The following is a 12,744-nucleotide window of genomic DNA, read 5'->3' on the forward strand; positions in this document are numbered from 1 at the left end:
TACTGTGGAATTTTTCCAGCCTGAAAAAGTTTTGTTCAGGCTTTCATATCAATACCATTGCAAGTTCTTCCAGGTGAAAGGAGAGATGCTACCACTCCATTATGGAGATCGGCAGAAATTTTTTTTTAATATTTCTACTTTTTCTGATACAGATGTGTACTGTTTTTGATGTGCTTCATACATATTGTTTTCTGTGTACTGTTAGTAATTTATATAAAAATTCTTCATAGTTGTATAGATCATGCTGACTATTTGTGTGGTGAATTAACTTTTAAATCTCAAAAAAAAAATATTACTCTACTAAGAAATCTATGAACTCTTGAACTCTAATTTGGGTGTAAAGTAGGAGATCAGGACAAGGCTTTGGCCCTCATATCTACCTTAATTCTTGTGTAACTTTACTTAGAGGTGGCTAAGTGAAAAGCCTTGACATATGGCTTTTGCTGTTACTATGGTATGGAGAGACCCTAAGGACCACCAAAAAAAAGTGTTATTTTTTAATAAAAATATTAAAAAAGTCCTCGCAAGTAGATATAAGAAATTGTTGCATATTCTAGTCTTACTTCAACCATAAGACCTATTCCATGCACTGAAGAGTTATCTGTTTCAGTTCCACCTGAAACATGAAGATTAGAAGGAAATGTTGACGATAAAGAAGGCTATGGTGATTTAGAAAACAATGAAGAAGAAGATGGGCCCAGATTTTCAAGATAAGAGACCTCCCTGATTATTTATACAGAACTTAATGATCTGGTTTCTGATTTTAATTTTTCCAAAATCCAGAGTTATTTACTTCAAGGTTAAAAGACTTCCTCAAAAGTGGCATTAAAAAATTTTCTTTAACGAGTTAGACAACAGTAATTTTAACACCCCCTCTTCACCTTATAAGATAATAGTGTATTGCTATAATATAAATTCTTTATTGGATTTAGATAGGACAGCATCACAATCCTACAGAAAGGAAATTGTTTATAGATTCCTTTAAAATGAGTTTGAAAGCCATCCTTCTTTACAATGGAATAAGAAACCAGTAATTCCTCTTGCTTACATATACAAATGAAGGAGACATTTGACAGTATGAAACCTTTACTTATTATGATGGAGTACTCGTGGCATGCATGTGTAAACCTGGAGGAGATAGCCATTCTATTAGGACTGCAGCTAAGTTACACCAAGTACTGTTGTTTATAATGGAAATGGAACTGTAAAAACATTTTAAAAAAACACTAAATTATAAAAGACTGGACTGGTTGAAGAAAAAAGCACTCTAAACTGGGCAGAGAAATATTATTTGTGAAGCTCTTGTGAATCCATTAAAATTTTTTTCGTGGATTGTAATGGCCATGGTTTCTTACACCTTAAAAGCAAATTTCCCAGGATCATTGAGAAAAAATTCTGTTAGATCACAAATAATGAAGCCTATAGAGCATTTGGACTTTGAGAGAAGTTTGAATGAATCTGAGAAAGCACCAAGGGTATCATTTCAAAATATCGTGACATCATTTCTGGGCAAATAGAGTGCTGAAACTATATAGAATTGTTGAGTGAACTTCTTGAAAGCTATAAAAAACTGAGATGCATTATGTCTCCAAAAATACACATTTTGCACTCGCATTCAGACTTTTTTCCAACCTTGGGAATGTAAATGATGGGTATAGTGAACTGCTTTCATCAGGATATATAAATGATAGAAACAAGCTACAATGAAAAATGGAGCTCATGTATGCTTGCCCATTTTTACTGGAAACTGAAAATGAGCATTCCAGAGGCTAAATAAAGGAAAGAACTAAAGAAAAGTAAATATTAGGCTTTATAATTTCTTTAAAAATTGGTTTTCTTTTAAGTTATGTTACTAAAAAATCTTGCCCTCCATTTAATTTTGGTTTCCACAATTGATATTAGCCTCCAAAAATATTATAAAACACTGCTTATTGAATACATCTAACAGAAAAAAAAATTTGTTTTGTAGATCAATGTAATCAAGACTTGTCTGATTGAAAATACGGTTCTTCATTTAAAAAAAATTAGAACAAATCATATTATATTTAATGTAAGTAAATTAATACATTTCTAAAAATTGTAATAAATATCTTATAATCATATATATAAATGAATGTTTGTTTGTCCTGTATGTGTTCCTATACCATTCATGTGATTGCAATGAAACTTTGGTGAGTTGTGTGCATGCTCGCGAAGATTTCTGAATTAGTTTGGACCCACTAGGTGGTGCTGGGGTCGACATATTTTGAAACATTGTGTTTATGGTCTGATTTGGCCCTTATTTATTAGAATATATATTAGTAACGTGAAAAGAAAAATTTTTGCAAAAACTATACATGCTAGGTGGTGCCAGAGTCCAATATTTATGAAACAAGCAAACAAATATAAAAAAATTTACATGCGGGGAAAAAGAGAGAAATGGAAAAGGGGAAATTGTGAAAAAGTGAAAGGTTAAAATTGTATGGTTTCATGTTTTATCAAACATTCAATTCTGTTCATTTATTATATATATATATATATATATATATATACTCAAATCTAGCAATAGCAAAGCATTGCCAGGTCTGCTAATAAGTAATAAAATTCAGAATGAATGTATGGTTTTGAAAGATATTGCTTACAAAAAAATGTTCTTTTTCTTTCCTGAGATGTGGTGTACATAATGCAGTTTTTTACCTCCAAAAAGTGGTATATTGTTATATAATTTTACAGTATCTGTTCTGAAGTCCATGACATGTAAAGCACTTGAAGTACTCTAGCACTTGAATGACCAGTCAGAATTTTTTTCTCTGATTGGTCATTGCCCACTAGCAAAGTGAAGGTTTTACTTGTAGAGCTGATTATCAGCTACACTTTAGTGAGCTTCATGTACTCATTTTAATAAGCCACAGTGTATTTGGTTTTGTATACACTGAAGAAGATTGTAAGAAACCACCTCACTCCTCATATTCTTATGCATACTATGAAATCATTATGCGTGAGTATTATTATATAATTTTGAGGAGTGATTTATGATTCAAGTCATTTCACCAACTGTTACTATATGCATCCAATAATTAAAACAGTTTGTCATGAAAAAAGTACTAGAGTAAAAGCTTAGTTCCCATGAAAAAAATATGTATAATGTTAGTTTCATGTAAAAATAAGTTTAATCTTTTAGATTGTTTGTTTATTGTGTAATAATTGGATTAAAAATGGGTAATGTACAAGACATTTTTCAGTTTGTGATCCAGGAGCCAGGAGTGCCCTCCATAAAATAAGTGAAAATCTATCAGAGTCAAAATATAAACTAGATTAATTCATGAATATTGGTAAAATTGATTTAAATTTGTAGGAGAATATTGCAAAATACAAACAAAATTATAGTTTGAATATTAAACCTTATTATTGTAAATTAATTCTTTATTCAAATTCAGGTGTTGTTATTAGTTTACTTTTACTTCTAATTAAAGTTATAATTTGAAGATAAAAAAAGAGAAGTGGCTAATAGCTGATTTATAAATTTATTAAACGTTGACTTTGTTGATATTAAATGTTGACTTCTGTTCTAACTATGAGTGTTTGAAGGCCAAGAAACTTGTAATGTCACACATTTAACTTTAATATTGACTTAAATTCTTTATTTTCATTTGTAAGATTATCACTTTTAAATTTGGCACAAAAACTATTATTACCATATATCAAGGTGTGAAAATTATAATAATAAAGAAATTGTAGAAATGTAAAAAGATAAAAGATACCACTTTTTAATACATTTGGCTTTTATGTAAAAAAATAAATAAATAAATAAAATTGCAAATTTCACTCATATAATGAATAAGTAATATTTTTAAAATTATTTTTATAAGTTATTCAGATTAAAAGCCTGTGACAGAACAATAACTGTAAAGAAAGTTTGTTATTAAAAATAATGTAATAGCCTTATTTTAATAATGTTATTTGGTTGTGTATAATTCTATTGTCGTATAAAAATCACAAGTAATATTTTTTGTATATTTAGAATGTAGTTAAATGCCTACAAATATTTTATATTTTTTGTTTATTTATCTTTTAGCTTGAATGATATGCTGCTAGAAAAAACACATGGGATTTAAATAGTTTTAAGTAATGTTATATAATGTATATAGACTAATGTATTATAATATGATCTTTAACATTCCTTCTGCTTATTAAACTGTACAGTTTCAGCAGTTGTAGATGACTGTATTAGTTATGAGAAAAATTGTTATTAGAATTAATATGACAATATTATAAGTTTGCATTTTTTATTGTTAGGGTTTTGACTCATTTCTAAACCCATTTCTGTTATGTGCTTATCCATTAACCACAGAACTTGTTTACTTCATCTTCGGTATCCATCTTTTTTTGTCTTTTTTTACATTCTGCATTGTACTTCTACACTGATGGTGCCTTTATGTAAAGGTAGTTCCAAAATTGGTTCTTGAAAATAAACTAGTTGCAAAAGCAACACAGCAGTTATAACAATCTTATTAAACATTCATCTTCTGTCCACTTTGTTCACTGCTGATAAAGCAGTAATCAATGAACATGGAACTTGGATATTATCATTTCTATGAAGGCGTATATGATGATTTTTTTTTGCAAACACAGAAGGTGTAGTAGTGCTGATGATATTGACAATTTTCTTGTATGTATCATAAAAATATTATTAAAATGTGAAGAATGATAGATGATATTGTTTGTTTAATGCAGACTCATTAAATGTTTTGAATTTTACGTAATTTTTCTTCAATTGTGCCAAATTTAAACCCAGTTGTTCAGTATTAAATGCACAATAATGTATTGTGTTATTTTTTAAAAATTAGTACTGTATTAAAAGATTTTAGTGAATATTTCTTTTTTTAGGTTATTAATTTGTGCAAAAGAGATTTAAATAATAATAAATAAGATAGGTAATGAAGTATTAATGTGAGGGTCATTCAGAAAGTTCTGTTTGATAAAGAAAACAAAATTTTTCAGAAATTTTTTTTACATTTTTCATTGTAAACACTTTGCAGTTTTATACATTTAGACCAACAACTTACCCACTTTCTAATATCCTCAGTGTAATGTGATTTGTCCAGTTTAACAAAGTAAGCAGTTACCTTACTTATTTGACCTTATCATTTGAAGTGACTCGTATCTTTGAAGCAAGCCATTTCTTCAGGTTTGGGAAGAGTAAGTAATTTCTGGGAGCCAAATTAAGCTAATTCAATGCACTTGGAAGCACTTCAAAGCATAGGTCATGCAGTTTTGCAGCAACAATTTGAGCAGACACGTTATTGTGATGAGCACTTTCTTTTTGCCCAGATGTGAACGTTTAGCCTGAATAGCACCATTCAATTGGTTCAGTAGTAAAACATAATACTTTGCTCACTTTTTCCAGGTAGTTTATGAGCATCACACTATGAGAATCCCAAAAAACCATTCCTGCCAAATGGAACTGCTTTTACATTCTTTGTCCAATTTCATGGCAACTACTCCTTTGTTGGTTTGTAGCATGTAATAGTGAAATCACTTTTACTAGACATAATCATAAAGTAAGGGCCGTCAGCTTATATTAAATATTAACAGGTCTGAGCACAATTTCATGGATGCAGGGCCATCTATTGGCTATTTACGAAGCCACTGCAGTTGTTTGAATTTAATAGTCGCTTGCCTGCCTGTAAATGCAAATTGCAAAGTCCGCGACAATCGTTTCTCCCACCAGTTGTGAAGTGCACGCTGTTATTAGATTTTTGTGTGCAAAAGGATATTAGCTGTGCTGAAATTCATTGGGAGTTATGCCTAGTGTATGTATCTACAGTAATGAGTGAAGGAAAGGTTAGACAATGGTGTTGAGCCTTTAAAAATGGTTGCACAAATGTGCATGACAAAGAGCGGAGTGGGAGGCCCAGTATTCAGACTGAAAAAATCGTTGAACAAGTGAACCAAAAACTGCAATGTGATCGGCGATTGATGATTAGTGCTCTGACTAATGAGTAAAGAGATTATTATGTTTATGTTTGGAATTTCAAAATGGAAAAATAATTTTGAGGCCCATTAAAGGCAGTATTGTTGTTTAAGGATGTACAGGAAAGAGAGAGAGAGTTGTTAAATGTTTATAGAAACAGACAGTTTAGCTTAAGAGAGGGTGATGTGAAAAATAGTTATAAATAAAATTCTTAGCTGATATTCTTGGTGGTATACTCAAAAATTATAAACTGTATCCTCGAGAGACTAGTAAAATTAATAGTATGGATACAAGAAGTGACCTTTTAGATGACTATACAGGTCACTTACAGAATAAAAAATCAAAGTATTTATTTTGTGATTGTAAGGGATAATACAAGTAATTAGCCAATTGGGTCGATTTATATTCATGTTTTAATTGTTCTCATATAGAAATAGAAACAGGTTTATCAGATGCCTCATTCAGTACTCTAGTAACATCTGCTCTCAGCTGCTGTAATTTAAATTATCTTATATCAATAAGTGATTGTATTATTATTATAGCTGGTGTAAATGACATCTACAAACAAGAATTTCATCCCTCATAATAATATTGGCTCATTGCAAATGTTATTTATTGACTAAAGTGCACTGATGTAATGATGGTTGTAATAAATAAATCTTTTATTCTGATCGGTACATAATATGAGTATTATATTATATTATATAGATCATCATTATAAGATAAATATAAAAACAGATGATGATAATAAAAACTATATGAGTAAAGTCCATAATAATTATTTAAATACAACTGAAATAACGTTATAATATTAAATATAAAAAAATACTTCAAAATTATTCACAATTCAGAAACTGCTATTGAAAATTATTTTATGTATACTACAGATTAATATTGTTTCCACAAAAGAAAATCTTTTAATTGCATTAAAAATAAACTTTTGGAACAATTTTTCAAATGGATCAGAAATTTATTAAAACTGGCAATGGAATCATAAGGCCCTTTCTTGTAACCAAAGTATTGTATTAAATTACACAAAAACAGTTCCTTTCTCTGGTTTGGTAAAGGTGGATTTTATTATTTTTTAAGAATAAGCAATCATTCTTTATACCAAAGATTGCACATTCATAAATATAAAGGTAAGTTAACATATTTAATTTTCTAAATATTGGTTTACAAGATTCACTTATGGGCACCAGATAATGATTGACAGCCCATTTTTGTATCCTAAAAACTTTTTAAGACTTTTTGAAGGTGCCCCAAGAAATGATATAATACTTTAGACAGGAATGTATGTAGGTGTAATAAATATTTAATAATGATAAACTTAGTGCTTCATTAAGGCGTTCAGAGAAAACCACTACGGTTTGATTTTATTACAAATGAAATAAATTTGATTTCCAACAAAAACTCACCATCTAATCAAATACCCAGCAATTTCACTTTATGGACAATAAAACTTTATGATAGAATACTTTCATTGTTATTAAAAATTGCATGTAGACTAACTTGAAATCTGTTTGGTTAAGAACAATATTAAAGCTACTGATTGTATAATTAGAAGTCTGTAGCTAGATACAGAAATATTAGTCTTTTGGAGCTACATCTGTTGTACTGATCACTCACTGCATGGAACCCAAGTTTATCCCAGGGGAAAAAATAATTTTAAATATGATTGTTAGGATTATGATGACAGTTTTAAATTCCATTGTTGTAATGTAGCAGAAATTTGTGCTTATCTTTTTCAACTGATCAGTCAGGCTCTTCTTTCCTTGGTATAAGAGAGTAAATCTACAGCAGGAGATTCCAATTAGTGTTTTTGTGCAGAAACGTCTCATAAATTTGAAAATTTTAGAGATTTAATACAATTGAACTGGAACTTGCATTAATAAATATTTTACAAGGAATATCTCTAAAGTAAATACCGCTGGGAAATTTCGCTTCTTAAGGTTGGCGAACCTGTGTCGTTCATGGCCACGCTAGTAATGTACACAGTGCATTGTTGTCTGTTAAGTTGTCGCATTGTAGTGTCTTTGATTACAACCCTCCGGATTGATCTAGTGGTGAACGTGTCTTCACAAATCAGCTGATTTGGAAGTCGAGAGTTCCATCGTTCAAGTCCTAGTAAAGTCAATTATTTTTACACGGATTTGAATATTAGATCATGGATTCCGGTGTTCTTTGGTGGCTGCGTTTCAATTAACTACACATCTGAGGAATGGTCGATCTGAGAATCTACAAGACTACACTCATACATATCATCCTCTGAAGTATTACCTGAAATGTAATTATCGGAGGCTAAACAGGAAAAAGCAAAAGTATCTTTGATTACACGTGAGTTATTGCGTTATAAAATGAATATGAAAACCGATGTTGCCGCCGTTTGTGAAATACATGGAGTCATACGTTTTTAAAACCATTAAAACGTTAAGCCAGCTGAAATTCATGGCAGTTGGTTGCTGCGTATGGTGATAATGTAGTGAATGAAAAAAACGTCCGAAAATGGTGTGAAAGGTTTAGAAATAATATAATTAATGTGCATCATGAGACCCTCAATAATCACCGAAAACTTGTTGAAATGCGTCGATGATGAAATCAAAAAAGATCGTCGCTCAACAATTTCCGACTTGGCCCTTCTTTTTCCTGATGTTTCAAGAGCTGTTATTGGTCAAATTGTTCATGACCATTTAGGCTTCAGAAAGGTATGTACACGTTGGGTGGAATGAGTGTAAATGCAGAAGCCTACTGCGAAACTCTACGCAGTCACGGCGTGCTATTTAAAATCGGCGACGTGGGCGGCTGACCGATGGCGTCGTTCTGCTATACGATAATACACGTGCAGATGTTGCGGGTCCGTCACGTAATTTAGTGAGAAAATTTGAATAGGAAATTTACGATCACTCACCATATAGTCCGGACTAGCTCCTTATTACCATTTATTTGGGAAATTGAAAGAATTTTTGAATGGTAAACAATTCGCGGGTGACGATGAAATTAAGAATGCTGTTTGACTAAATGGACTGACGGCAGAAGATTACGACGAGGGTATAGTTAAGCTCATGTTTCGCTATGACAAATGTATTAATTCGTGTGCAATTAATAGCTGAAATACTCTGAATAAAAATGAAATAATAATAGCAAATTTCATTGATTATAAGGGCATTTGAGATTACTGGCAGATGTATAGTGTTAATATCGCGTATGGCACTGTATTGAATTAGTTCAGAATTTATTTTAGGAATAGATCACATTTTACATGCATGAGGATTACTTCTGAAAATATTAAAAGCAAATTTGGAGTGCAGCAGAAGTTATTTCGGACCCCTACTATTTCTGTAATAAGTCAATGATGTTGCCTCTATAATTGAGAACTGTAAGCTACATCTATTTTCTGATGAATCTTTCATTAATTCAACTATCATCCGATAAATGCTCAATGGTGTAATGATATACACATTGTTAAATACTTCCCAACTAACTAAATGAAAGCAAATGGCAATAAGACTAAACATCTTATTATAAGGAAAATAATTATAAATAAAATATTCGAAAGCGGAAGTGAAGATGGAACATCAAGTCTTAGAGGAAGTGGGAGTTATGTTTGATAATCTTATGTTTGTAGAAGTTTAAATACAATCATATTAAAATTAATAACAAAGTAAATTATTTTTCGAAAATTTAAAATAAACATCTAGAATTAACTGATCTTCATGGCAGATTGGTAGCATCTCAGCCTTTCATCTGGAGGTTCCAGATTTGAATCCTGGTCAGGCATGGCATTTTTCATACACTACAAAATTCCATTTTCATATCCCACGAACAAGCTTCAAGCTTTTGTTGAAAAATAATCAGGTAGTTACATACTTTAAACAATTCTAGCATTATTCAGATTATAAGTTAACAGTTGCTTTGAAACAGATGTTCAAGAAGATGAAACAAAACTACATTCATGTTATGCGCACCATTTTGAACACATAAAACAAAATGCTTCAATAACTTAATTTTTTAAATACTATAGATTCTGTTTACTACAGTGTTTTGATTTTTGTACATAAAATGTCTCTTAGTCTATTAATAGCATACTTGCATATGAATTTAATAACAAATCAAGAAATACATTATTACAGTCACTAAAAATAAGAGTAACTGAGATGTCACAGCAATATATTAAAATACAAATTCTCATTTACTATTCTATAAAGGAGTGTTTACATAATAAAAAGTTGCCTTATTCGTGAAAGAATAACTGACAAATTAAAATTTTTTTAAAATGAAAACTAAAAAATTATATAATAAAGGTCTGGAATTTGATATTTATGATATACTGTTTTGTTTAAGTGTACTTAAGATAGTTAAGATACTTAATGCTTACATGTACTGTATAAATTAATAGTCACTGTAGTAAAATTACTAAAAATGATTGAACAGTAGACAAATTAGTCTGTTCCATCTATTGAATAAAGAAAAAATTTATGCGTTAAGAAGTTTACATCTATATTAATCCTGATATCTAACTTCTACCCTTTGGAACAGTAAAATTTCAGTTGCAGTGGTGATTATTTAAAAAAAAATTAATTTTCAGTTCAAGATAGGAGCCATTAGATCTAATGTTTACCAGGCCATGGCCGGGTCTGCATTAGACCCTTTTCATTGAAAAGGCTGTGCTCCAGAACTTTAGGTTCTATTTGAAAGGTTTTTTATTACCTAGCAGTCTGAAGATGCTATTTTTTTTTGTAAAAGATGATCAATATGCAAATTGGTCTTTTTCATATTTCAATATTATTGCTTCTCAGTTTAGTTAATTGTTGTGTTCCTAATTTTCTGATAATTCACTCTTTTTTTAAGTTCAGAAATATTCAATTTACTGGATTAATTGAATAAATATAATCGTAACTCTATTGAATGTTTGTAATAAACCTAGAATGAAAATTATCAATTAAATAATTACAGTACTTTTAATTAGAAAATATTATTTATGCTATTTCAAACTGTATTGAAAACTTTGAGCAATAATGGTAATTTTGTAGATAACCATAAATGAACACTAATAATTTCATTAATTTTTCCTGTTTATTTACTGATCTGATGAGATTTTACAGTGTTTTTATGGCATTATTTTTATTGCAATATAAGAAGACTTTTATTAATAAGTAAGTCAGTAGTATAACTGAAATAGTAATTATGTATCCTACATAAAAGGAGTACTCATTAACCAGTCTCTGTCTTCTGAAAAACATCAGGTTATAAGTAATTAATGATGCTTGATTTTTAGAACACAAACAAATATTGCAAAAAGATTAGATGCAAAATACATAAGATAATATTAAATACATAAAAAATCCAACATCTGTATAGTTTCTTATGTTAACACAATTTAACATAAAATAGCTATTTTACACACACACACACACACATATATATAAATTTATACAAATATCAATCATTAATAAATATACATACCTGTTCAAAAAGGTAACTAACTATATAATTTTTTTTCAGCATTGAAAGGTAGCTTACCTTACATTGTAAGGGTCATTTTCCTCCAGCATTCAAAGGTGAATCAGTCACTACCACTTTTAAGCAATAGTGTTTGTGGTTGTGCATCTTGAAAGCCTTGTTTTTTAAAGCAATGATCTAATAGCGTACTTTCAAGCAAAATATTATTTTCAACATCTGTAAATCTATGTTGCAGAAAGTCTAACATCTAGATTGATACTGTTACGATTTCAGAATTTTGAGTAGAAGATTTAATCTAAAGTACATGTCGTCGCTTGCACCAATAAACAGATTTTTGAAATAAAAACAGTTTTTTGAGAACGTATTTCAATAGTTATCTCATCAAAAATTTTCAATAATTTGCAAATTTCAGCAATAACTGTCCACTCATCAAATTTAATATTATTAAGTATTGGATTCACCAAAGCGATAGTCAAAATTAATGGTTCTTTTGTTTCTAATAATCTATTAAATATCTGCAGGAGTTTCATCCTGTTCCTGTTTTAACTCTAATTCTTTTAAAATTCATTTGTCACTGCATGTTTTGCAGTTTGGAGGCAGCATGAGAACTTTGTTTAAAAAATTCAACAATTGCCTTCAATTTTACCACAATTGTTTTTATTTCTGATACTGCTGCTTGAACGATTAAATTAACTGTATGCAGTAAGCAAGAAATATGGTATAGCTGACAATTGTGAATAGCAGCTTTTAAATTTGCTGCATTGTCACTAAAACTGCTCCTACTTTGTAATAGCCCATTCATTAAATTTACCTTGTAATTCAATGGCAATGTTTTCAGCCGTATTTTGACTACAGATATCCATACAAGAAAGTATCTGGGTTTTTAAATTACAATCATGGTCAATGAAACGGACAGTTATGCCCATATAATTATTTGAAACTGATGTCCAACTGTCAGTGGTTATTGTGCATGCTTCTATATAGACGTAGGATTTCAATTGTAATGCATTTCAGGAATATGATAATTGGAAGGACCAGGATTTTTTTATCTTGAAATATCAACTACTGGGTGTTTAATATGATGAGATGGATTACTAATTGTCCCACCAGCATAGGATACTGCACTACGGCAAAGATTACACAAGGCTTGCTTAAGAAACACAAGTCCAGGTGTGACTTCTTTATCTGCAGCACCTGTTTATTTTATTTATATTTATTTTAAAAACAAAACATTATTTTATAAAAATACTTATAAAATATTTACTAATGTAAAAACTAATGATTTAAAAAAATAGAATACCAATACATCATTTAGAAAAGAATCGGCTTCTGAT

The sequence above is a fragment of the Lycorma delicatula genome, chromosome 3 (assembly GCF_047948215.1).
Source record: "Lycorma delicatula isolate Av1 chromosome 3, ASM4794821v1, whole genome shotgun sequence".
NCBI lineage: Eukaryota > Metazoa > Arthropoda > Insecta > Hemiptera > Fulgoridae > Lycorma > Lycorma delicatula.